The 23,831-nt window shown below is 46.4% G+C and overlaps 2 non-coding genes across 2 annotated transcripts; both read right to left on the bottom strand.

The window, feature by feature from the left end:
* Window positions 1-13,823: 13,823 nt before the first annotated feature.
* On the bottom strand, window positions 13,824-13,896 carry TRNAN-AUU (transfer RNA asparagine (anticodon AUU)). Its single transcript has one exon. It is a non-coding gene; the product is annotated as a tRNA-Asn (tRNA).
* Window positions 13,897-15,438: 1,542 nt separating this feature from the next.
* On the bottom strand, window positions 15,439-15,511 carry TRNAN-AUU (transfer RNA asparagine (anticodon AUU)). The gene has a single exon. It is a non-coding gene; the product is annotated as a tRNA-Asn (tRNA).
* Window positions 15,512-23,831: the final 8,320 nt, after the last annotated feature.

Genomic DNA, 23,831 nt, shown 5'->3' with positions numbered 1-23,831 from the left:
TACATCTGAGACCTCACAACACCGCTCCCGGGTGGGCTCGAACCACCAACCTATTGGTTAACAGCCGAACGCGCTAACCATTGAGCCACGAAAGCTCAGAAATTAAATGGTTGTCAGGTATTGTGAAAAAGTTATGACTTTTCACGCTACATCTGAGACCCCACAACACCTCTCTAGGGTGTGCTCGAACGACCAATCTTTCGGTTAACAGCTGAACGCGCTAACCATTGCGCCACGGAAGCCCAAAAATTAAATGGTCGTCAGGTATTGTGGAAAAACTCTTACTTTTTTCGTTATATCTGAGACCTCACAACACCGCTCTCGGGTGGGCTCGAACCACCAACCTTTTGAATAACAGCTGAGCGCGCTAACTATTGCGCCACGGAAGCCCAAAAATTAAATGATCGTCAGGTATTGTGGTAACTTTCGCTTTGTACGTTACATTTGAGATCCCACAACACCGTTCCCGGGTGGGCTAGAACCACCAACCTTTCGGTTAACAGCTGAACGCGCTAACCATAGCAACACGGAAGCCCAATAATTAAATGTTCGTCAGAATTTGTGGAAAAACTCTTACTTTTTTCGTTACATCTGAGACCCCACAACACCTCTCTAGGGTGTGCTCGAACGACCAATCTTTCGGTTAACAGCTGAACGCGCTAACCATTGCGCCACGGAAGCCCAATAATTAAATGTTCGTCAAAATTTGTGGAAAAACTCTTACTTTTTTCGTTGCATCTGAGACCTCACAACACCGCTCTCGGGTGGGCTCGAACCACCATCCTTTTGAATAACAGCTGAGCGCGCTAACTATTGCGCCACGGAAGCCCAAAAATTAAATGATCGTCAGGTATTGTGGTAACTTTCGCTTTGTACGTTACATTTGAGATCCCACAACACCGTTCCCGGGTGGGCTAGAACCACCAACCTTTCGGTTAACAGCTGAACGCGCTAACCATAGCGCCACGGAAGCCCAATAATTAAATGTTCGTCAGAATTTGTGGAAAAACTCTTACTTTTTTCGTTACATCTGAGACCCCACAACACCTCTCTAGGGTGTGCTCGAACGACCAATCTTTCGGTTAACAGCTGAACGCGCTAACCATTGCGCCACGGAAGCCCAATAATTAAATGTTCGTCAAAATTTGTGGAAAAACTCTTACTTTTTTCGTTGCATCTGAGACCTCACAACACCGCTCTCGGGTGGGCTCGAACCACCAACCTTGTGAATAACAGCTGAGCGCGCTAACCATTGCCCCACGAAAGCCCAAAAATTAAATGGTCGTCAGGTATTGTGGAAAAACTTTGGCTTTGTACGTTACATTTGAGATCCCCAACACCGCTCCCGGGTGGGCTCGAACCACCAACCTATTGGTTAACAGCCGAACGCGCTAAACATTGTGCCACGAAAGCTCAGATATTAAATGGTTGTCACGTATTGTGGAAAAGTTTTGACTTTTTACGCTACATCTGAGATCCCACAACACCTCTCCCGGGTGGTCTCGAACCACCAACCTTTCGGTTAACAGCTGAACGCGCTAACCATTGCGCCACGGAAGCCCAAAAATTAAATGTTCGTCAGGTTTTGTGTAAAAACTCTTACTTTTTTTCGTTACATCTGAGACCTCACAACACCGCTCCCGGGTGGGCTCGAACCACCAACCTATTGGTTAACAGCCGAACGCGCTAACCATTGAGCCACGAAAGCTCAGAAATTAAATGGTTGTCAGGTATTGTGAAAAAGTTATGACTTTTCACGCTACATCTGAGACCCCACAACACCTCTCTAGGGTGGGCTCGAACGACCAATCTTTCGGTTAACAGCTGAACGCGCTAACCATTGCGCCACGGAAGCCCAAAAATTAAATGGTCGTCAGGTATTGTGGAAAAACTCTTACTTTTTTCGTTATATCTGAGACCTCACAACACCGCTCTCGGGTGGGCTCGAACCACCAACCTATTGGTTAACAGCCGAACGCGCTAACCATTGAGCCACGAAAGCTCAGAAATTAAATGGTTGTCAGGTATTGTGAAAAAGTTATGACTTTTCACGCTACATCTGAGACCCCACAACACCTCTCTAGGGTGGGCTCGAACGACCAATCTTTCGGTTAACAGCTGAACGCGCTAACCATTGCGCCACGGAAGCCCAAAAATTAAATGGTCGTCAGGTATTGTGGAAAAACTCTTACTTTTTTCGTTATATCTGAGACCTCACAACACCGCTCTCGGGTGGGCTCGAACCACCAACCTTTCGGTTAACAGCCGAACGCGCTAACCATTGCTCCACGGAGGTCCAAATATTAAATGGTCGTCAGGTATTGTGGAAAAACTTTGGCTTTATACGTTACCATTTGAGATCCCACAACACCGCTTCCGGGTGGTCTCGAACCACCAACCTATTGGTTAACAGCCGAACGCGCAAACCATTGAGCCACGGAAGCTCAGAAATTAAATGGTTGTAACGTATTGTGGAAAAGTTTTGACTTTTTACGCTACATCTGAGACCCCACAACACCTCTCCCGGGTGGTCTCGAACCACCAACCTTTCCGTTAACAGCTGAACGCGCAAACCATTGCGCCACGGAAGCCCATAAATTAAATGTTCGTCAGGTTTTGTGTAAAAACTCTTACTTTTTTTCGTTACATCTGAGACCTCACAACACCGCTCCCGGGTGGGCTCGAACCACCAACCTATTGGTTAACAGCCGAACGCGCTAACCATTGAGCCACGAAAGCTCAGAAATTAAATGGTTGTCAGGTATTGTGAAAACGTTATGACTTTTCACGCTACATCTGAGACCCCACAACACCTCTCTAGGGTGTGCTCGAACGACCAACCTTGTGAATAACAGCTGAGCGCGCTAACCATTGCCCCACGAAAGCCCAAAAATTAAATGGTCGTCAGGTATTGTGGAAAAACTTTGGCTTTGTACGTTACATTTGAGATCCCTCAACACCGCTCCCGGGTGGGCTCGAACCACCAACCTATTGGTTAACAGCCGAACGCGCTAAACATTGAGCCACGAAAGCTCAGAAATTAAATGGTTGTCACGTATTGTGGAAAAGTTTTGACTTTTTACGCTACATCTGATATCCCACAACACCTCTACCGGGTGGTCTCGAACCACCAACCTTTCGGTTAACAGCTGAACGCGCTAACCATTGCGCCACGGAAGCCCAAAAATTAAATGTTCGTCAGGTTTTGTGTAAAAACTCTTACTTTTTTTCGTTACATCTGAGACCTCACAACACCGCTCCCGGGTGGGCTCGAACCACCAACCTATTGGTTAACAGCCGAACGCGCTAACCATTGAGCCACGAAAGCTCAGAAATTAAATGGTTGTCAGGTATTGTGAAAAAGTTATGACTTTTCACGCTACATCTGAGACCCCACAACACCTCTCTAGGGTGTGCTCGAACGACCAATCTTTCGGTTAACAGCTGAACGCGCTAACCATTGCGCCACGGAAGCCCAAAAATTAAATGGTCGTCAGGTATTGTGGAAAAACTCTTACTTTTTTCGTTATATCTGAGACCTCACAACACCGCTCTCGGGTGGGCTCGAACCACCAACCTTTTGAATAACAGCTGAGCGCGCTAACTATTGCGCCACGGAAGCCCAAAAATTAAATGATCGTCAGGTATTGTGGTAACTTTCGCTTTGTACGTTACATTTGAGATCCCACAACACCGTTCCCGGGTGGGCTAGAACCACCAACCTTTCGGTTAACAGCTGAACGCGCTAACCATAGCGCCACGGAAGCCCAATAATTAAATGTTCGTCAAAATTTGTGGAAAAACTCTTACTTTTTTCGTTGCATCTGAGACCTCACAACACCGCTCTCGGGTGTGCTCGAACGACCAACCTTGTGAATAACAGCTGAGCGCGCTAACCATTGCCCCACGAAAGCCCAAAAATTAAATGGTCGTCAGGTATTGTGGAAAAACTTTGGCTTTGTACGTTACATTTGAGATCCCTCAACACCGCTCCCGGGTGGGCTCGAACCACCAACCTATTGGTTAACAGCCGAACGCGCTAAACATTGAGCCACGAAAGCTCAGAAATTAAATGGTTGTCACGTATTGTGGAAAAGTTTTGACTTTTTACGCTACATCTGATATCCCACAACACCTCTCCCGGGTGGTCTCGAACCACCAACCTTTCGGTTAACAGCTGAACGCGCTAACCATTGCGCCACGGAAGCCCAAAAATTAAATGTTCGTCAGGTTTTGTGTAAAAACTCTTACTTTTTTTCGTTACATCTGAGACCTCACAACACCGCTCCCGGGTGGGCTCGAACCACCAACCTATTGGTTAACAGCCGAACGCGCTAACCATTGAGCCACGAAAGCTCAGAAATTAAATGGTTGTCAGGTATTGTGAAAAAGTTATGACTTTTCACGCTACATCTGAGACCCCACAACACCTCTCTAGGGTGTGCTCGAACGACCAATCTTTCGGTTAACAGCTGAACGCGCTAACCATTGCGCCACGGAAGCCCAAAAATTAAATGGTCGTCAGGTATTGTGGAAAAACTCTTACTTTTTTCGTTATATCTGAGACCTCACAACACCGCTTTCGGGTGGGCTCGAACCACCAACCTTTTGAATAACAGCTGAGCGCGCTAACTATTGCGCCACGGAAGCCCAAAAATTAAATGATCGTCAGGTATTGTGGTAACTTTCGCTTTGTACGTTACATTTGAGATCCCACAACACCGTTCCCGGGTGGGCTAGAACCACCAACCTTTCGGTTAACAGCTGAACGCGCTAACCATAGCGCCACGGAAGCCCAATAATTAAATGTTCGTCAAAATTTGTGGAAAAACTCTTACTTTTTTCGTTGCATCTGAGACCTCACAACACCGCTCTCGGGTGGGCTCGAACCACCAACCTTGTGAATAACAGCTGAGCGCGCTAACCATTGCCCCACGAAAGCCCAAAAATTAAATGGTCGTCAGGTATTGTGGAAAAACTTTGGCTTTGTACGTTACATTTGAGATCCCACAACACCGCTCCCGGGTGGGCTCGAACCACCAACCTTTCGGTTAACAGCTGAACGCGCTAACCATTGCGCCACGGAAGCCCAAAAATTAAATGGTCGTCAGGTATTGTGGAAAATCTCTTACTTTTTTCGTTATATCTGAGACCTCACAACACCGCTCTCGGGTGGGCTCGAACCACCAACCTTTTGAATAACAGCTGAGCGCGCTAACTATTGCGCCACGGAAGCCCAAAAATTAAATGATCGTCAGGTATTGTGGTAACTTTCGCTTTGTACGTTACATTTGAGATCCCACAACACCGTTCCCGGGTGGGCTAGAACCACCAACCTTTCGGTTAACAGCTGAACGCGCTAACCATAGCGCCACGGAAGCCCAATAATTAAATGTTCGTCAGAATTTGTGGAAAAACTCTTACTTTTTTCGTTACATCTGAGACCCCACAACACCTCTCTAGGGTGTGCTCGAACGACCAATCTTTCGGTTAACAGCTGAACGCGCTAACCATTGCGCCACGGAAGCCCAATAATTAAATGTTCGTCAAAATTTGTGGAAAAACTCTTACTTTTTTCGTTGCATCTGAGACCTCACAACACCGCTCTCGGGTGGGCTCGAACCACCAACCTTGTGAATAACAGCTGAGCGCGCTAACCATTGCCCCACGAAAGCCCAAAAAATAAATGGTCGTCAGGTATTGTGGAAAAACTTTGGCTTTGTACGTTACATTTGAGATCCCCCAACACCGCTCCCGGGTGGGCTCGAACCACCAACCTATTGGTTAACAGCCGAACGCGCTAAACATTGTGCCACGAAAGCTCAGATATTAAATGGTTGTCACGTATTGTGGAAAAGTTTTGACTTTTTACGCTACATGTGAGATCCCACAACACCTCTCCCGGGTGGTCTCGAACCACCAACCTTTCGGTTAACAGCTGAACGCGCTAACCATTGCACCACGGAAGCCCAAAAATTAAATGTTCGTCAGGTTTTGTGTAAAAACTCTTACTTTTTTTCGTTACACCTGAGACCTCACAACACCGCTCCCGGGTGGGCTCGAACCACCAACCTATTGGTTAACAGCCGAACGCGCTAACCATTGAGCCACGAAAGCTCAGAAATTAAATGGTTGTCAGGTATTGTGAAAAAGTTATGACTTTTCACGCTACATCTGAGACCCCACAACACCTCTCTAGGGTGTGCTCGAACGACCAATCTTTCGGTTAACAGCTGAACGCGCTAACCATTGCGCCACGGAAGCCCAAAAATTAAATGGTCGTCAGGTATTGTGGAAAAACTCTTACTTTTTTCGTTATATCTGAGACCTCACAACACCGCTCTCGGGTGGGCTCGAACCACCAACCTTTTGAATAACAGCTGAGCGCGCTAACTATTGCGCCACGGAAGCCCAAAAATTAAATGATCGTCAGGTATTGTGGTAACTTTCGCTTTGTACGTTACATTTGAGATCCCACAACACCGTTCCCGGGTGGGCTAGAACCACCAACCTTTCGGTTAACAGCTGAACGCGCTAACCATAGCGCCACGGAAGCCCAATAATTAAATGTTCGTCAAAATTTGTGGAAAAACTCTTACTTTTTTCGTTGCATCTGAGACCTCACAACACCGCTCTCGGGTGTGCTCGAACGACCAACCTTGTGAATAACAGCTGAGCGCGCTAACCATTGCCCCACGAAAGCCCAAAAATTAAATGGTCGTCAGGTATTGTGGAAAAACTTTGGCTTTGTACGTTACATTTGAGATCCCTCAACACCGCTCCCGGGTGGGCTCGAACCACCAACCTATTGGTTAACAGCCGAACGCGCTAAACATTGAGCCACGAAAGCTCAGAAATTAAATGGTTGTCACGTATTGTGGAAAAGTTTTGACTTTTTACGCTACATCTGATATCCCACAACACCTCTCCCGGGTGGTCTCGAACCACCAACCTTTCGGTTAACAGCTGAACGCGCTAACCATTGCGCCACGGAAGCCCAAAAATTAAATGTTCGTCAGGTTTTGTGTAAAAACTCTTACTTTTTTTCGTTACATCTGAGACCTCACAACACCGCTCCCGGGTGGGCTCGAACCACCAACCTATTGGTTAACAGCCGAACGCGCTAACCATTGAGCCACGAAAGCTCAGAAATTAAATGGTTGTCAGGTATTGTGAAAAAGTTATGACTTTTCACGCTACATCTGAGACCCCACAACACCTCTCTAGGGTGTGCTCGAACGACCAATCTTTCGGTTAACAGCTGAACGCGCTAACCATTGCGCCACGGAAGCCCAAAAATTAAATGGTCGTCAGGTATTGTGGAAAAACTCTTACTTTTTTCGTTATATCTGAGACCTCACAACACCGCTCTCGGGTGGGCTCGAACCACCAACCTTTTGAATAACAGCTGAGCGCGCTAACTATTGCGCCACGGAAGCCCAAAAATTAAATGATCGTCAGGTATTGTGGTAACTTTCGCTTTGTACGTTACATTTGAGATCCCACAACACCGTTCCCGGGTGGGCTAGAACCACCAACCTTTCGGTTAACAGCTGAACGCGCTAACCATAGCGCCACGGAAGCCCAATAATTAAATGTTCGTCAAAATTTGTGGAAAAACTCTTACTTTTTTCGTTGCATCTGAGACCTCACAACACCGCTCTCGGGTGGGCTCGAACCACCAACCTTGTGAATAACAGCTGAGCGCGCTAACCATTGCCCCACGAAAGCCCAAAAATTAAATGGTCGTCAGGTATTGTGGAAAAACTTTGGCTTTGTACGTTACATTTGAGATCCCACAACACCGCTCCCGGGTGGGCTCGAACCACCAACCTTTCGGTTAACAGCTGAACGCGCTAACCATTGCGCCACGGAAGCCCAAAAATTAAATGGTCGTCAGGTATTGTGGAAAATCTCTTACTTTTTTCGTTATATCTGAGACCTCACAACACCGCTCTCGGGTGGGCTCGAACCACCAACCTTTTGAATAACAGCTGAGCGCGCTAACTATTGCGCCACGGAAGCCCAAAAATTAAATGATCGTCAGGTATTGTGGTAACTTTCGCTTTGTACGTTACATTTGAGATCCCACAACACCGTTCCCGGGTGGGCTAGAACCACCAACCTTTCGGTTAACAGCTGAACGCGCTAACCATAGCGCCACGGAAGCCCAATAATTAAATGTTCGTCAGAATTTGTGGAAAAACTCTTACTTTTTTCGTTACATCTGAGACCCCACAACACCTCTCTAGGGTGTGCTCGAACGACCAATCTTTCGGTTAACAGCTGAACGCGCTAACCATTGCGCCACGGAAGCCCAATAATTAAATGTTCGTCAAAATTTGTGGAAAAACTCTTACTTTTTTCGTTGCATCTGAGACCTCACAACACCGCTCTCGGGTGGGCTCGAACCACCAACCTATTGGTTAACAGCCGAACGCGCTAAACATTGTGCCACGAAAGCTCAGATATTAAATGGTTGTCACGTATTGTGGAAAAGTTTTGACTTTTTACGCTACATGTGAGATCCCACAACACCTCTCCCGGGTGGTCTCGAACCACCAACCTTTCGGTTAACAGCTGAACGCGCTAACCATTGCGCCACGGAAGCCCAAAAATTAAATGTTCGTCAGGTTTTGTGTAAAAACTCTTACTTTTTTTCGTTACACCTGAGACCTCACAACACCGCTCCCGGGTGGGCTCGAACCACCAACCTATTGGTTAACAGCCGAACGCGCTAACCATTGAGCCACGAAAGCTCAGAAATTAAATGGTTGTCAGGTATTGTGAAAAAGTTATGACTTTTCACGCTACATCTGAGACCCCACAACACCTCTCTAGGGTGTGCTCGAACGACCAACCTTGTGAATAACAGCTGAGCGCGCTAACCATTGCCCCACGAAAGCCCAAAAATTAAATGGTCGTCAGGTATTGTGGAAAAACTTTGGCTTTGTACGTTACATTTGAGATCCCTCAACACCGCTCCCGGGTGGGCTCGAACCACCAACCTATTGGTTAACAGCCGAACGCGCTAAACATTGAGCCACGAAAGCTCAGAAATTAAATGGTTGTCACGTATTGTGGAAAAGTTATGACTTTTCACGCTACATCTGAGACCCCACAACACCTCTCTAGGGTGTGCTCGAACGACCAATCTTTCGGTTAACAGCTGAACGCGCTAACCATTGCGCCACGGAAGCCCAAAAATTAAATGGTCGTCAGGTATTGTGGAAAAACTCTTACTTTTTTCGTTATATCTGAGACCTCACAACACCGCTCTCGGGTGGGCTCGAACCACCAACCTTTTGAATAACAGCTGAGCGCGCTAACTATTGCGCCACGGAAGCCCAAAAATTAAATGATCGTCAGGTATTGTGGTAACTTTCGCTTTGTACGTTACATTTGAGATCCCACAACACCGTTCCCGGGTGGGCTAGAACCACCAACCTTTCGGTTAACAGCTGAACGCGCTAACCATAGCGCCACGGAAGCCCAATAATTAAATGTTCGTCAAAATTTGTGGAAAAACTCTTACTTTTTTCGTTGCATCTGAGACCTCACAACACCGCTCTCGGGTGTGCTCGAACGACCAACCTTGTGAATAACAGCTGAGCGCGCTAACCATTGCCCCACGAAAGCCCAAAAATTAAATGGTCGTCAGGTATTGTGGAAAAACTTTGGCTTTGTACGTTACATTTGAGATCCCTCAACACCGCTCCCGGGTGGGCTCGAACCACCAACCTATTGGTTAACAGCCGAACGCGCTAAACATTGAGCCACGAAAGCTCAGAAATTAAATGGTTGTCACGTATTGTGGAAAAGTTTTGACTTTTTACGCTACATCTGATATCCCACAACACCGCTCTCGGGTGGGCTCGAACCACCAACCTTTTGAATAACAGCTGAGCGCGCTAACTATTGCGCCACGGAAGCCCAAAAATTAAATGATCGTCAGGTATTGTGGTAACTTTCGCTTTGTACGTTACATTTGAGATCCCACAACACCGTTCCCGGGTGGGCTAGAACCACCAACCTTTCGGTTAACAGCTGAACGCGCTAACCATAGCGCCACGGAAGCCCAATAATTAAATGTTCGTCAAAATTTGTGGAAAAACTCTTACTTTTTTCGTTGCATCTGAGACCTCACAACACCGCTCTCGGGTGTGCTCGAACGACCAACCTTGTGAATAACAGCTGAGCGCGCTAACCATTGCCCCACGAAAGCCCAAAAATTAAATGGTCGTCAGGTATTGTGGAAAAACTTTGGCTTTGTACGTTACATTTGAGATCCCTCAACACCGCTCCCGGGTGGGCTCGAACCACCAACCTATTGGTTAACAGCCGAACGCGCTAAACATTGAGCCACGAAAGCTCAGAAATTAAATGGTTGTCACGTATTGTGGAAAAGTTTTGACTTTTTACGCTACATCTGATATCCCACAACACCGCTCTCGGGTGGGCTCGAACCACCAACCTTTTGAATAACAGCTGAGCGCGCTAACTATTGCGCCACGGAAGCAAAAAATTAAATGATCGTCAGGTATTGTGGTAACTTTCGCTTTGTACGTTACATTTGAGATCCCACAACACCGTTCCCGGGTGGGCTAGAACCACCAACCTTTCGGTTAACAGCTGAACGCGCTAACCATAGCGCCACGGAAGCCCAATAATTAAATGTTCGTCAAAATTTGTGGAAAAACTCTTACTTTTTTCGTTGCATCTGAGACCTCACAACACCGCTCTCGGGTGTGCTCGAACGACCAACCTTGTGAATAACAGCTGAGCGCGCTAACCATTGCCCCACGAAAGCCCAAAAATTAAATGGTCGTCAGGTATTGTGGAAAAACTTTGGCTTTGTACGTTACATTTGAGATCCCTCAACACCGCTCCCGGGTGGGCTCGAACCACCAACCTATTGGTTAACAGCCGAACGCGCTAAACATTGAGCCACGAAAGCTCAGAAATTAAATGGTTGTCACGTATTGTGGAAAAGTTTTGACTTTTTACGCTACATCTGATATCCCACAACACCTCTCCCGGGTGGTCTCGAACCACCAACCTTTCGGTTAACAGCTGAACGCGCTAACCATTGCGCCACGGAAGCCCAAAAATTAAATGTTCGTCAGGTTTTGTGTAAAAACTCTTACTTTTTTTCGTTACATCTGAGACCTCACAACACCGCTCCCGGGTGGGCTCGAACCACCAACCTATTGGTTAACAGCCGAACGCGCTAACCATTGAGCCACGAAAGCTCAGAAATTAAATGGTTGTCAGGTATTGTGAAAAAGTTATGACTTTTCACGCTACATCTGAGACCCCACAACACCTCTCTAGGGTGTGCTCGAACGACCAATCTTTCGGTTAACAGCTGAACGCGCTAACCATTGCGCCACGGAAGCCCAAAAATTAAATGGTCGTCAGGTATTGTGGAAAAACTCTTACTTTTTTCGTTATATCTGAGACCTCACAACACCGCTCTCGGGTGGGCTCGAACCACCAACCTTTTGAATAACAGCTGAGCTTGCTAACTATTGCGCCACGGAAGCCCAAAAATTAAATGGTCGTCAGGTATTGTGGTAACTTTCGCTTTGTACGTTACATTTGAGATCCCACAACACCGTTCCCGGGTGGGCTAGAACCACCAACCTTTCGGTTAACAGCCGAACGCGCTAACCAATGCGCCACGGAAGCCCAAAAATTAAATGATCGTCATGTATTGTTGAAAAACTTTGACTTTTTACGTCACATCTGAGACCTCACAACACCGCTCGCGGGTGGGCTCGAACCACCAGCCTTTTGAATAACAGTTGAGCACGCTAACCATTGCGCCACGGAAGCCCAAAAATAATATTGTCGTCAGGTATTGTGGAAAAACCTTGACTTTTTACGTCACATCTGAGACCTCACAACACCGCTCCCGGGTGGGCTCGAACCACCAACCTTATGAATAACAGCTGAGCACGCTAACCACTGCGCCACGGAAGCCCAAAAATAATATTGTCGTCAGGTATTGTGGAAAAACCTTGACTTTTTACGTCACATCTGAGACCTCACAACACCGCTCCCGGATAGGCTCGAACCACCAACCTTTCGGTTAACAGCCGAACGCGCTAACCTTTGCGCCACGGAAGCCCAAAAATGAAATGGCCGTCAGGTATTGTGGAAAAACTTTGAATTTTTACGTCACATCTGAGACCACACAACACCGCTCCCGGGTGGGCTCGAATCACCAACCTTTTGAATAACAGCTGAACGGGCTAACCATTGCGCCACGGAAGCCCAAAATTTATATGGTCGTCAGGTATTGTGGAAAAACTTTGACTTTTTACGTCACATCTGAGACCTCACAACACCGCTCCCGGATGGGCTCGTACCACCAACCTTTCGATTAACAGCTGAACACGCTAACCATTGCGCCACGGAAGCCCAAAAATTAAACGTTCGTCAGTTATTGTGGAAAAACTCTGGCATTTTACGTTACATCTGAGACGTCACAACACCGCTTCTGGGAGGGCTCAAACCACCAGTCTTTGAATAGCAGCTGAACGCGCTAACCATTACACCACGGAAGCCCAAAAATTAAATGTTCGTCAGAATTTGTGGAAAAACTCTTACTTTTTTCGTTACATCTGAGACCTCACAACACCGCTCACGGGTGGGCTCGAACCACCAACCTATTGGTTAAAAGCCGAACGCGCTAACCATTAGCCACGGAAGCTCAGAAATTAAATGGTTGTCAGGTATTGTGAAAAAGTTATGACTTTTCACGCTACATCTGAGACCCCACAACACCTCTCTAGGGTGGGCTCGAACGACCAATCTTTCGGTTAACAGCTGACCGCGCTAACCATTGCGCCACGGAAGCCCAATAATTAAATGTTCGTCAGAATTTGTGGAAAAACTCTTACTTTTTTCGTTACATCTGAGACCCCACAACACCTCTCTTGGGTGGGCTCGAACCACCAACCTTTCGGTTAACAGCCGAACGCGCTAACCATTGCTCCACGGAAGTCCAAATATTATATGGTCGTCAGGTATTGTGGAAAAACTTTGGCTTTATACGTTACATTTGAGATCCCACAACACCGCTTCCGGGTGGTCTCGAACCACCAACCTATTGGTTAACAGCCGAACGCGCAAACCATTGCGCCACGGAAGCCCAAAAATTAAATGGTCGTCAGGTATTGTGGAAAAACTTTCGCTTTTTACGTTACAATTGAGACCCCACAACACCGCTTCCGGGTGGTCTCGAACCACCAACCTATTGGTTAACAGCCGAACGCGCAAAACATTGAGCCACGGAAGCTCAGAAATTAAATGGTTGTCAAGTATTGTGGAAAAGTTTTGACTTTTTACGCTACATCTGAGACCCCACAACACCTCTCCCGGGTGGGCTCGAACCACCAACCTTTCGATTAACAGCCGAACGCGCTAACCATTGCGCCACGGAAGCCCAAAAATTAAATGGTCGTCAGGTATTGTGGAAAAACTTTCGCTTTCTACGTTACAATTGAGACCCCACAACACCGCTTCCGGGTGGTCTCGAACCACCAACCTATTGGTTAACAGCCGAACGCGCAAAACATTGAGCCACGGAAGCTCAGAAATTAAGTGTTCGTCAGGTTATGTGTAAAAACTCTTACTTTTTTTCGTTACATCTGAAACCTCACAACACCGCTTCCGGGTGGGCTCGAACCACCAACCTATTGGTTAACAGCCGAACGCGCTAACCATTGCGCCACGGAAGCCCAAAAATTAAATGTTCGTCTGGTTTTGTGTAAAAACTCTTACTTTTTTTCGTTACATCTGAAACCTCACAACACCGCTTCCGGGTGGGCTCGAACCACCGACCTATTGGTTAATAGCCGAACGCGCTAACCATTGAGCCACGGAAGCTCAGAAATTAAATGGTTGCCACGTATTGTGGAAAAGTTTTGACTTTTTACGCTACATCTGAGACCCCACAACACCTCTCCCGGGTGGTCTCGAACCACCAACCTTTCGGTTAACAGCTGAACGCGCTAACCATTGCTCCACGGAAGTCCAAATATTAAATGGTCGTCAGGTATTGTGGAAAAACTTTGGCTTTATACGTTACATTTGAGATCCCACAACATCTCTCTTGGGTGGGCTCGAACCACCAACCTTTCGGTGAACAGCCGAACGCGCTAACCATTGCTCCACGGAAGTCCAAATATTAAATGGTCGTCAGGTATTGTGGAAAAACTTTGGCTTTATACGTTACATTTGAGATCCCACAACACCTCTCTTGGGTGGGCTCGAACCACCAACCTTTCGGTTAACAGCTGAACGCGCTAACCATTGCTTAACGGAAGTCCAAAAATAAAATGATCGTCAGGTATTGTGGTAACTTTCGCTTTGTACGTTACATTTGAGATCCCACAACACCGCTCCCGGGTGGGCTTGAACCACCAACCTTTCGGTTAACAGCTGAACGCGCTAACCATTGCGCCACGGAAGCCCAATAATTAAATGTTCGTCAGAATTTGTGGAAAAACTCTTACTTTTTTCGTTACATCTGAGACCTCACAACACCGCTCACTGGTGGGCTCGAACCACCAACCTATTGGTTAAAAGCCGAACGCGCTAACCATTAGCCACGGAAGCTCAGAAATTAAATGGTTGTCAGGTATTGTGAAAAACTCTTACTTTTTTCGTTACATCTGAGACCCCACAACACCTCTCTTGGGTGGGCTCGAACCACCAACCTTTCGGTTAACAGCCGAACGCGCTAACCATTGCTCCACGGAAGTCCAAATATTATATGGTCGTCAGGTATTGTGGAAAAACTTTGGCTTTATACGTTACATTTGAGATCCCACAACACCGCTTCCGGGTGGTCTCGAACCACCAACCTATTGGTTAACAGCCGAACGCGCAAACCATTGAGCCACGGAAGCTCAGAAATTAAATGGTTGTCAAGTATTGTGGAAAAGTTTTGACTTTTTACGCTACATCTGAGACCCCACAACACCTCTCCCGGGTGGGCTCGAACCACCAACCTTTCGATTAACAGCCGAACGCGCTAACCATTGCGCCACGGAAGCCCAAAAATTAAATGGTCGTCAGGTATTGTGGAAAAACTTTCGCTTTCTACGTTACAATTGAGACCCCACAACACCGCTTCCGGGTGGTCTCGAACCACCAACCTATTGGTTAACAGCCGAACGCGCAAAACATTGAGCCACGGAAGCTCAGAAATTAAGTGTTCGTCAGGTTATGTGTAAAAACTCTTACTTTTTTTCGTTACATCTGAAACCTCACAACACCGCTTCCGGGTGGGCTCGAACCACCAACCTATTGGTTAACAGCCGAACGCGCTAACCATTGCGCCACGGAAGCCCAAAAATTAAATGTTCGTCTGGTTTTGTGTAAAAACTCTTACTTTTTTTCGTTACATCTGAAACCTCACAACACCGCTTCCGGGTGGGCTCGAACCACCGACCTATTGGTTAATAGCCGAACGCGCTAACCATTGAGCCACGGAAGCTCAGAAATTAAATGGTTGCCACGTATTGTGGAAAAGTTTTGACTTTTTACGCTACATCTGAGACCCCACAACACCTCTCCCGGGTGGTCTCGAACCACCAACCTTTCGGTTAACAGCTGAACGCGCTAACCATTGCTCCACGGAAGTCCAAATATTAAATGGTCGTCAGGTATTGTGGAAAAACTTTGGCTTTATACGTTACATTTGAGATCCCACAACATCTCTCTTGGGTGGGCTCGAACCACCAACCTTTCGGTGAACAGCCGAACGCACTAACCATTGCTCCACGGAAGTCCAAATATTAAATGGTCGTCAGGTATTGTGGAAAAACTTTGGCTTTATACGTTACATTTGAGATCCCACAACACCTCTCTTGGGTGGGCTCGAACCACCAACCTTTCGGTTAACAGCTGAACGCGCTAACCATTGCTTAACGGAAGTCCAAAAATAAAATGATCGTTAGGTATTGTGGTAACTTTCGCTTTGTACGTTACATTTGAGATCCCACAACACCGCTCCCGGGTGGGCTTGAACCACCAACCTTTCGGTTAACAGCTGAACGCGCTAACCATTGCGCCACGGAAGCCCAATAATTAAATGTTCGTCAGAATTTGTGGAAAAACTCTTACTTTTTTCGTTACATCTGAGACCTCACAACACCGCTCACTGGTGGGCTCGAACCACCAACCTATTGGTTAAAAGCCGAACGCGCTAACCATTAGCCACGGAAGCTCAGAAATTAAATGGTTGTCAGGTATTGTGAAAAACTCTTACTTTTTCGTTACATCTGAGACCCCACAACACCTCTCTTGGGTGGGCTCGAACCACCAACCTTTCGGTTAACAGCCGAACGCGCTAACCATTGCTCCACGGAAGTCCAAATATTATATGGTCGTCAGGTATTGTGGAAAAACTTTGGCTTTATACGTTACATTTGAGATCCCACAACACCGCTTCCGGGTGGTCTCGAACCACCAACCTATTGGTTAACAGCCGAACGCGCAAACCATTGAGCCACGGAAGCTCAGAAATTAAATGGTTGTCAAGTATTGTGGAAAAGTTTTGACTTTTTACGCTACATCTGAGACCCCACAACACCTCTCCCGGGTGGGCTCGAACCACCAACCTTTCGATTAACAGCCGAACGCGCTAACCATTGCTCCACGGAAGTCCAAATATTAAATGGTCGTCAGGTATTGTGGAAAAACTTTGGCTTTATACGTTACATTTGAGATCCCACAACACCTCTCTTGGGTGGGCTCGAACCACCAACCTTTCGGTTAACAGCTGAACGCGCTAACCATTGCTTAACGGAAGTCCAAAAATAAAATGATCGTCAGGTATTGTGGAAAAACTTTCGCTTTTTACGTTACAATTGAGACCCCACAACACCGCTTCCGGGTGGTCTCGAACCACCAACCTATTGGTTAACAGCCGAACGCGCAAAACATTGAGCCACGGAAGCTCAGAATTTAAATGTTCGTCAGGTTATGTGTAAAAACTCTTACTTTTTTTCGTTACATCTGAAACCTCACAACACCGCTTCCGGGTGGGCTCGAACCACCAACCTATTGGTTAACAGCCGAACGCGCTAACCATTGCGCCACGGAAGCCCAAAAATTAAATGTTCGTCTGGTTTTGTGTAAAAACTCTTACTTTTTTTCGTTACATCTGAAACCTCACAACACCGCTTCCGGGTGGGCTCGAACCACCGACCTATTGGTTAACAGCCGAACGCGCTAACCATTGAGCCACGAAAGCTCAGAAATTAAATGGTTGTCAGGTATTGTGAAAAAGTTATGACTTTTCACGCTACATCTGAGACCCCACAACACCTCTCTAGGGTGGGCTCGAACGACCAATCTTTCGGTTAACAGCTGAACGCGCTAACCATTGCGCCACGGAAGCCCAATAATTAAATGTTCGTCAGAATTTGTGGAAAAACTCTTACTTTTTTCGTTACATCTGAGACCTTACAACACCGCCCTCGGGTGGGCTCGAACCACCAACCTTGTGAATAACAGCTGAACGCGCTAACCATTGCCCCACGAAGGCCCAAAAATTAAATGGTCGTCAGGTATTGTGGAAAAACTCTTACTTTTTTTCGTTACATCTGAAACCTCACAACACCGCTTCCGGGTGGGCTCGAACCACCGACCTATTGGTTAACAGCCGAACGCGCTAACCATTGAGCCACGGAAGCTCAGAACTTAAATGGTTGTCACGTATTGTGGAAAAGTTTTGACTTTTTACGCTACATCTGAGACCCCACAACACCTCTCCCGGGTGGTCTCGAACTACCAACCTTTCGGTTAACAGCTGAACGCGCTAACCATTGCTCCACGGAAGTCCAAATATTAAATGGTCGTCAGGTATTGTGGAAAAACTTTGGCTTTATACGTTACATTTGAGATCCCACAACATCTCTCTTGGGTGGGCTCGAACCACCAACCTTTCGGTGAACAGCCGAACGCGCTAACCATTGCTCCACGGAAGTCCAAATATTAAATGGTCGTCAGGTATTGTGGAAAAACTTTGGCTTTATACGTTACATTTGAGATCCCACAACACCTCTCTTGGGTGGGCTCGAACCACCAACCTTTCGGTTAACAGCTGAACGCGCTAACCATTGCTCCACGGAAGTCCAAAAATAAAATGATCGTCAGGTATTGTGGTAACTTTCGCTTTGTACGTTACATTTGAGATCCCACAACACCGCTCCCGGGTGGGCTCGAACCACCAACCTTTCGGTTAACAGCTGAACGCGCTAACCATTGCGCCACGGAAGCCCAATAATTAAATGTTCGTCAGAATTTGTGGAAAAACTCTTACTTTTTTCGTTACATCTGAGACCTCACAACACCGCTCACGGGTGGGATCGAACCACCAACCTATTGGTTAAAAGCCGAACGCGCTAACCATTAGCCACGGAAGCTCAGAAATTAAATGGTTGTCAGGTATTGTGAAAAAGTTATGACTTTTCACGCTACATCTGAGACCCCACAACACCTCTCAAGGGTGGGCTCCAACGACCAATCTTTCGGTTAACAGCTGACCGCGCTAACCATTGCGCCACGGAAGCCCAATAATTAAATGTTCGTCAGAATTTGTGGAAAAACTTTGGCTTTATACGTTACATTTGAGATCCCACAACACCGCTTCCGGGTGGTCTCGAACCACCAACCTATTGGTTAACAGCCGAACGCGCAAACCATTGAGCCACGGAAGCTCAGAAATTAAATGGTTGTCAAGTATTGTGGAAAAGTTTTGACTTTTTACGCTACATCTGAGACCCCACAACACCTCTCCCGGGTGGGCTCGAACCACCAACCTTTCGATTAACAGCCGAACGCGCTAACCATTGCGCCACGGAAGCCCAAAAATTAAATGGTCGTCAGGTATTGTGGAAAAACTTTCGCTTTTTACGTTACAATTGAGACCCCACAACACCGCTTCCGGGTGGTTTCGAACCACCAACCTATTGGTTAACAGCCGAACGCGCAAAACATTGAGCCACGGAAGCTCAGAAATTAAATGTTCGTCAGGTTATGTGTAAAAACTCTTACTTTTTTTCGTTACATCTGAAACCTCACAACACCGCTTCCGGGTGGGCTCGAACCACCAACCTATTGGTTAACAGCCGAACGCGCTAACCATTGCGCCACGGAAGCCCAAAAATTAAATGTTCGTCTGGTTTTGTGTAAAAACTCTTACTTTTTTTCGTTACATCTGAAACCTCACAACACCGCTTCCGGGTGGGCTCGAACCACCGACCTATTGGTTAACAGCCGAACGCGCTAACCATTGAGCCACGAAAGCTCAGAAATTAAATGGTTGTCAGGTATTGTGAAAAAGTTATGACTTTTCACGCTACATCTGAGACCCCACAACACCTCTCTAGTGTGGGCTCGAACGACCAATCTTTCGGTTAACAGCTGAACGCGCTAACCATTGCGCCACGGAAGCCCAATAATTAAATGTTCGTCAGAATTTGTGGAAAAACTCTTACTTTTTTCGTTACATCTGAGACCTTACAACACCGCCCTCGGGTGGGCTCGAACCACCAACCTTGTGAATAACAGCTGAACGCGCTAACCATTGCCCCACGAAGGCCCAAAAATTAAATGGTCGTCAGGTATTGTGGAATAACTTTGGCTTTTTACGTCACATCTGAGACCTCACAACACCGCTCTCGGATGGGCTCGAACCACCAACCTTTCGATTAACAGCCGAACGCGCTAACCATTGCGCCACCGAAGCCCAAAAATTAAATGGTCGTCAGGTATTGTGGAAAAACTTTGGCTTTATACGTTACATTTGAGATCCCACAACACCTCTCTTGGGTGGGCTCGAACCACCAACCTTTCGGTGAACAGCCGAACGCGCTAACCATTGCTCCACGGAAGTCCAAATATTATATGGTCGTCAGGTATTGTGGAAAAACTTTGGCTTTATACGTTACATTTGAGATCCCACAACACCGCTTCCGGGTGGTCTCGAACCACCAACCTATTGGTTAACAGCCGAACGCGCAAACCATTGAGCCACGGAAGCTCAGAAATTAAATGGTTGTCAAGTATTGTGGAAAAGTTTTGACTTTTTACGCTACATCTGAGACCCCACAACACCGCTCCCGGATGGGCTCGAACCACCAACCTTTCGATTAACAGCCGAACGCGCTAACCATTGCGCCACGGAAGCCCAAAAATTAAATGGTCGTCAGGTATTGTGGAAAAACTTTCGCTTTTTACGTTACAATTGAGACCCCACAACACCGCTTCCGGGTGGTCTCGAACCACCAACCTATTGGTTAACAGCCGAACGCGCAAAACATTGAGCCACGGAAGCTCAGAAATTAAATGTTCGTCAGGTTATGTGTAAAAACTCTTACTTTTTTTCGTTACATCTGAAACCTCACAACACCGCTTCCGGGTGGGCTCGAACCACCAACCTATTGGTTAACAGCCGAACGCGCTAACCATTGCGCCACGGAAGCCCAAAAATTAAATGTTCGTCTGGTTTTGTGTAAAAACTCTTACTTTTTTTCGTTACATCTGAAACCTCACAACACCGCTTCCGGGTGGGCTCGAACCACCAACCTATTGGTTAACAGCCGAACGCGCTAACCATTGAGCCACGAAAGCTCAGAAATTAAATTATGACTTTTCACGCTACATCTGAGACCCCACAACACCTCTCTAGGGTGGGCTCGAACGACCAATCTTTCGGTTAACAGCTGAACGCGCTAACCATTGCGCCACGGAAGCCCAATAATTAAATGTTCGTCAGAATTTGTGGAAAAACTCTTACTTTTTTCGTTACATCTGAGACCTTACAACACCGCGCTCGGGTGGGCTCGAACCACCAACCTTGTGAATAACAGCTGAGCGCGCTAACCATTGCCCCACGAAGGCCCAAAAATTAAATGGTCGTCAGGTATTGTGGAATAACTTTGGCTTTTTACGTCACATCTGAGACCTCACAACACCGCTCTCGGATGGGCTCGAATTCAAAATTCAAATTCAAAAATGTTTATTTTTTACTTTTCATTACATTACAGTTTGCTACGGGGCTAAGTCACATTGTGACTTGTAAGCCCCGTGCCTATCTGCTTAATTTAATTTAACAATTTAATTTAATCAAACAAAAAATAAAAAATAGATTTAACAATGGTGTCTTATAATAATTCGTGTTAAAGATTCATGAAAAAAGATTTAATGAATATATGTTATATCCACTTAAAATTGAACAGTGGCATGGTATATTATAAAATATTTAACAATTGGTTATGCCAAAGGTGGCTTTATAAAAACAAATTAAATAAAAAAGTAAAGGTTTTATTATTTTTTTCTAATATTAGTGATTTTATAGTCACCAACCTTTCGATTAACAGCCGAATGCGCAAACCATTGAGCCACGGAAGCTCAGAAATTAAATAGTTGTCACGTATTGTGGAAAAGTTTTGACTTTTTACGCTACATCTGAGACCCCACAACACCTCTCCCAGGTGGTCTCGAACCACCAACCTTTCGGTTAACAGCTGAACGCGCTAACCATTGCTCCACGGAAGTCCAAATATTAAATGGTCGTCAGGTATTGTGGAAAAACTTTGGCTTTATACGTTACATTTGAGATCCCACAACACCTCTCTTGGGTGGGCTCGAACCACCAACCTTTCGGTTAACAGCCGAACGCGCTAACCATTGCTCCACGGAAGTCCAAAAATTAAATGATCGTCAGGTATTGTGGTAACTTTCGCTTTGTACGTTACATCTGAGACCCCACAACACCTCTCTAGGGTGAGCTCGAACGACCAATCTTTCGGTTAACAGCTGACCGCGCTAACCATTGCGCCACGGAAGCCCAATAATTAAATGTTCGTCAGAATTTGTGGAAAAACTCTTACTTTTTTCGTTACATCTGAGACCTCACAACACCGCTTCCGGGTGGGCTCGAACCACCAACCTATTGGTTAACAGCCGAACGCGCTAACCATTGAGCCACGAAAGCTCAGAAATTAAATGGTTGTCAGGTATTGTGAAAAGGTTATGACTTTTCACGCTACATCTGAGACCCCACAACACCTCTCTAGGGTGGGCTCGAACGACCAATCTTTCGGTAAACAGCTGAACGCGCTAACCATTGCTCCAAGGAAGTCCAAATATTAAATGGTCGTCAGGTATTGTGGAAAAACTTTGACTTTATACGTTACATTTGAGATCCCACAACACCGCTTCCGGGTGGGCTCGAACCACCAACCTTTCGGTTAACAGCTGAACGCGCTAACCATTGCGCCACGGAAGCCCAATAATTAAATGTTCGTCAGAATTTGTGGAAAAACTCTTACTTTTTTCGTTACATCTGAGACCCCACAACACCTCTCTAGGGTGGGCTCGAACGAGCAATCTTTCGGTTAACAGCTGAACGCGCTAACCATTGCGCCACGGAAGCCCAATAATTAAATATTCGTCAGAATTTGTGGAAAAACTCTTACTTTTTTCGTTACATCTGAGACCTTAAAACACCGCCCTCGGGTGGGCTCGAACCACCAACCTTGTGAATAACAGCTGAGCGCGCTAACCATTGCCCCACGAAGGCCCAAAAATTAAATGGTCGTCAGGTATTGTGGAATAACTTTGGCTTTTTACGTCACATCTGAGACCTCACAACACCGCTCTCGGATGGGCTCGAACCACCAACCTTTCGATTAACAGCCGAACGCGCTAACCATTGCGCCACGGAAGCCCAAAAATTAAATGGTCGTAAGGTATTGTGGAAAAACTTTCGCTTTTTACGTTACATTTGAGACCCCACAACACCGCTTCCGGGTGGTCTCGAACCACCAACCTATTGGTTAACACCCGAACGCGCAAACCATTGAGCCACGGAAGCTCAGAAATTAAATGGTTGTCACGTATTGTGGAAAAGTTTTGACTTTTTACGCTACATCTGAGACCCCACAACACCTCTCCCGGGGGGTCTCGAACCACCAACCTTTCGGTTAACAGCTGAACGCGCTAACCATTGCTCCACGGAAGTCCAAATATTAAATGGTCGTCAGGTATTGTGGAAAATCTTTGGCTTTATACGTTACATTTGAGATCCCACAACACCTCTCTTGGGTGGGCTCGAACCACCAACCTTTCGGTTAACAGCCGAACGCGCTAACCATTGCTCCACGGAAGTCCAAATATTAAATGGTCGTCAGGTATTGTGGAAAAACTTTGGCTTTATACGTTACATTTGAGATCCCACAACACCTCTCTTGGGTGGGCTCGAACCACCAACCTTTCGGTTAACAGCCGAACGCGCTAACCATTGCTCCACGGAAGTCCAAAAATTTAATGATCGTCAGGTATTGTGGTAACTTTCGCTTTGTACGTTACATTTGAGATCCCACAACACCGCTCCCGGGTGGGCTCGAACCACCAACCTTTCGGTTAACAGCTGAACGCGCTAACCATTGCGCCACGGAAGCCCAATAATTAAATGTTCGTCAGAATTTGTGGAAAAACTCTTACTTTTTTCGTTACATCTGAGACCTCACAACACCGCTCAAGGGTGGGCTCGAACCACCAACCTATTGGTTAAAAGCCGAACGCGCTAACCATTAGCCACGGAAGCTCAGAAATTAAATGGTTGTCAGGTATTGTGAAAAAGTTATGACTTTTCACGCTACATCTGAGACCCCACAACACCTCTCTAGGGTGGGCTCGAACGACCAATCTTTCGGTTAACAGCTGACCGCGCTAACCATTGCGCCACGGAAGGCCAATAATTAAATGTTCGTCAGAATTTTTGTGGAAAAACTCTTACTTTT

The sequence above is a fragment of the Phalangium opilio genome, unplaced genomic scaffold (assembly GCF_054372755.1).
Source record: "Phalangium opilio isolate 3A_F unplaced genomic scaffold, DU_Popi_V2 ptg001421l_1, whole genome shotgun sequence".
Taxonomy (NCBI): Eukaryota; Metazoa; Arthropoda; class Arachnida; order Opiliones; family Phalangiidae; genus Phalangium; species Phalangium opilio.
The sequence above is the reverse complement of the archived record's forward strand: the minus strand, read 5'-3'. Positions and strand labels throughout refer to the sequence as shown.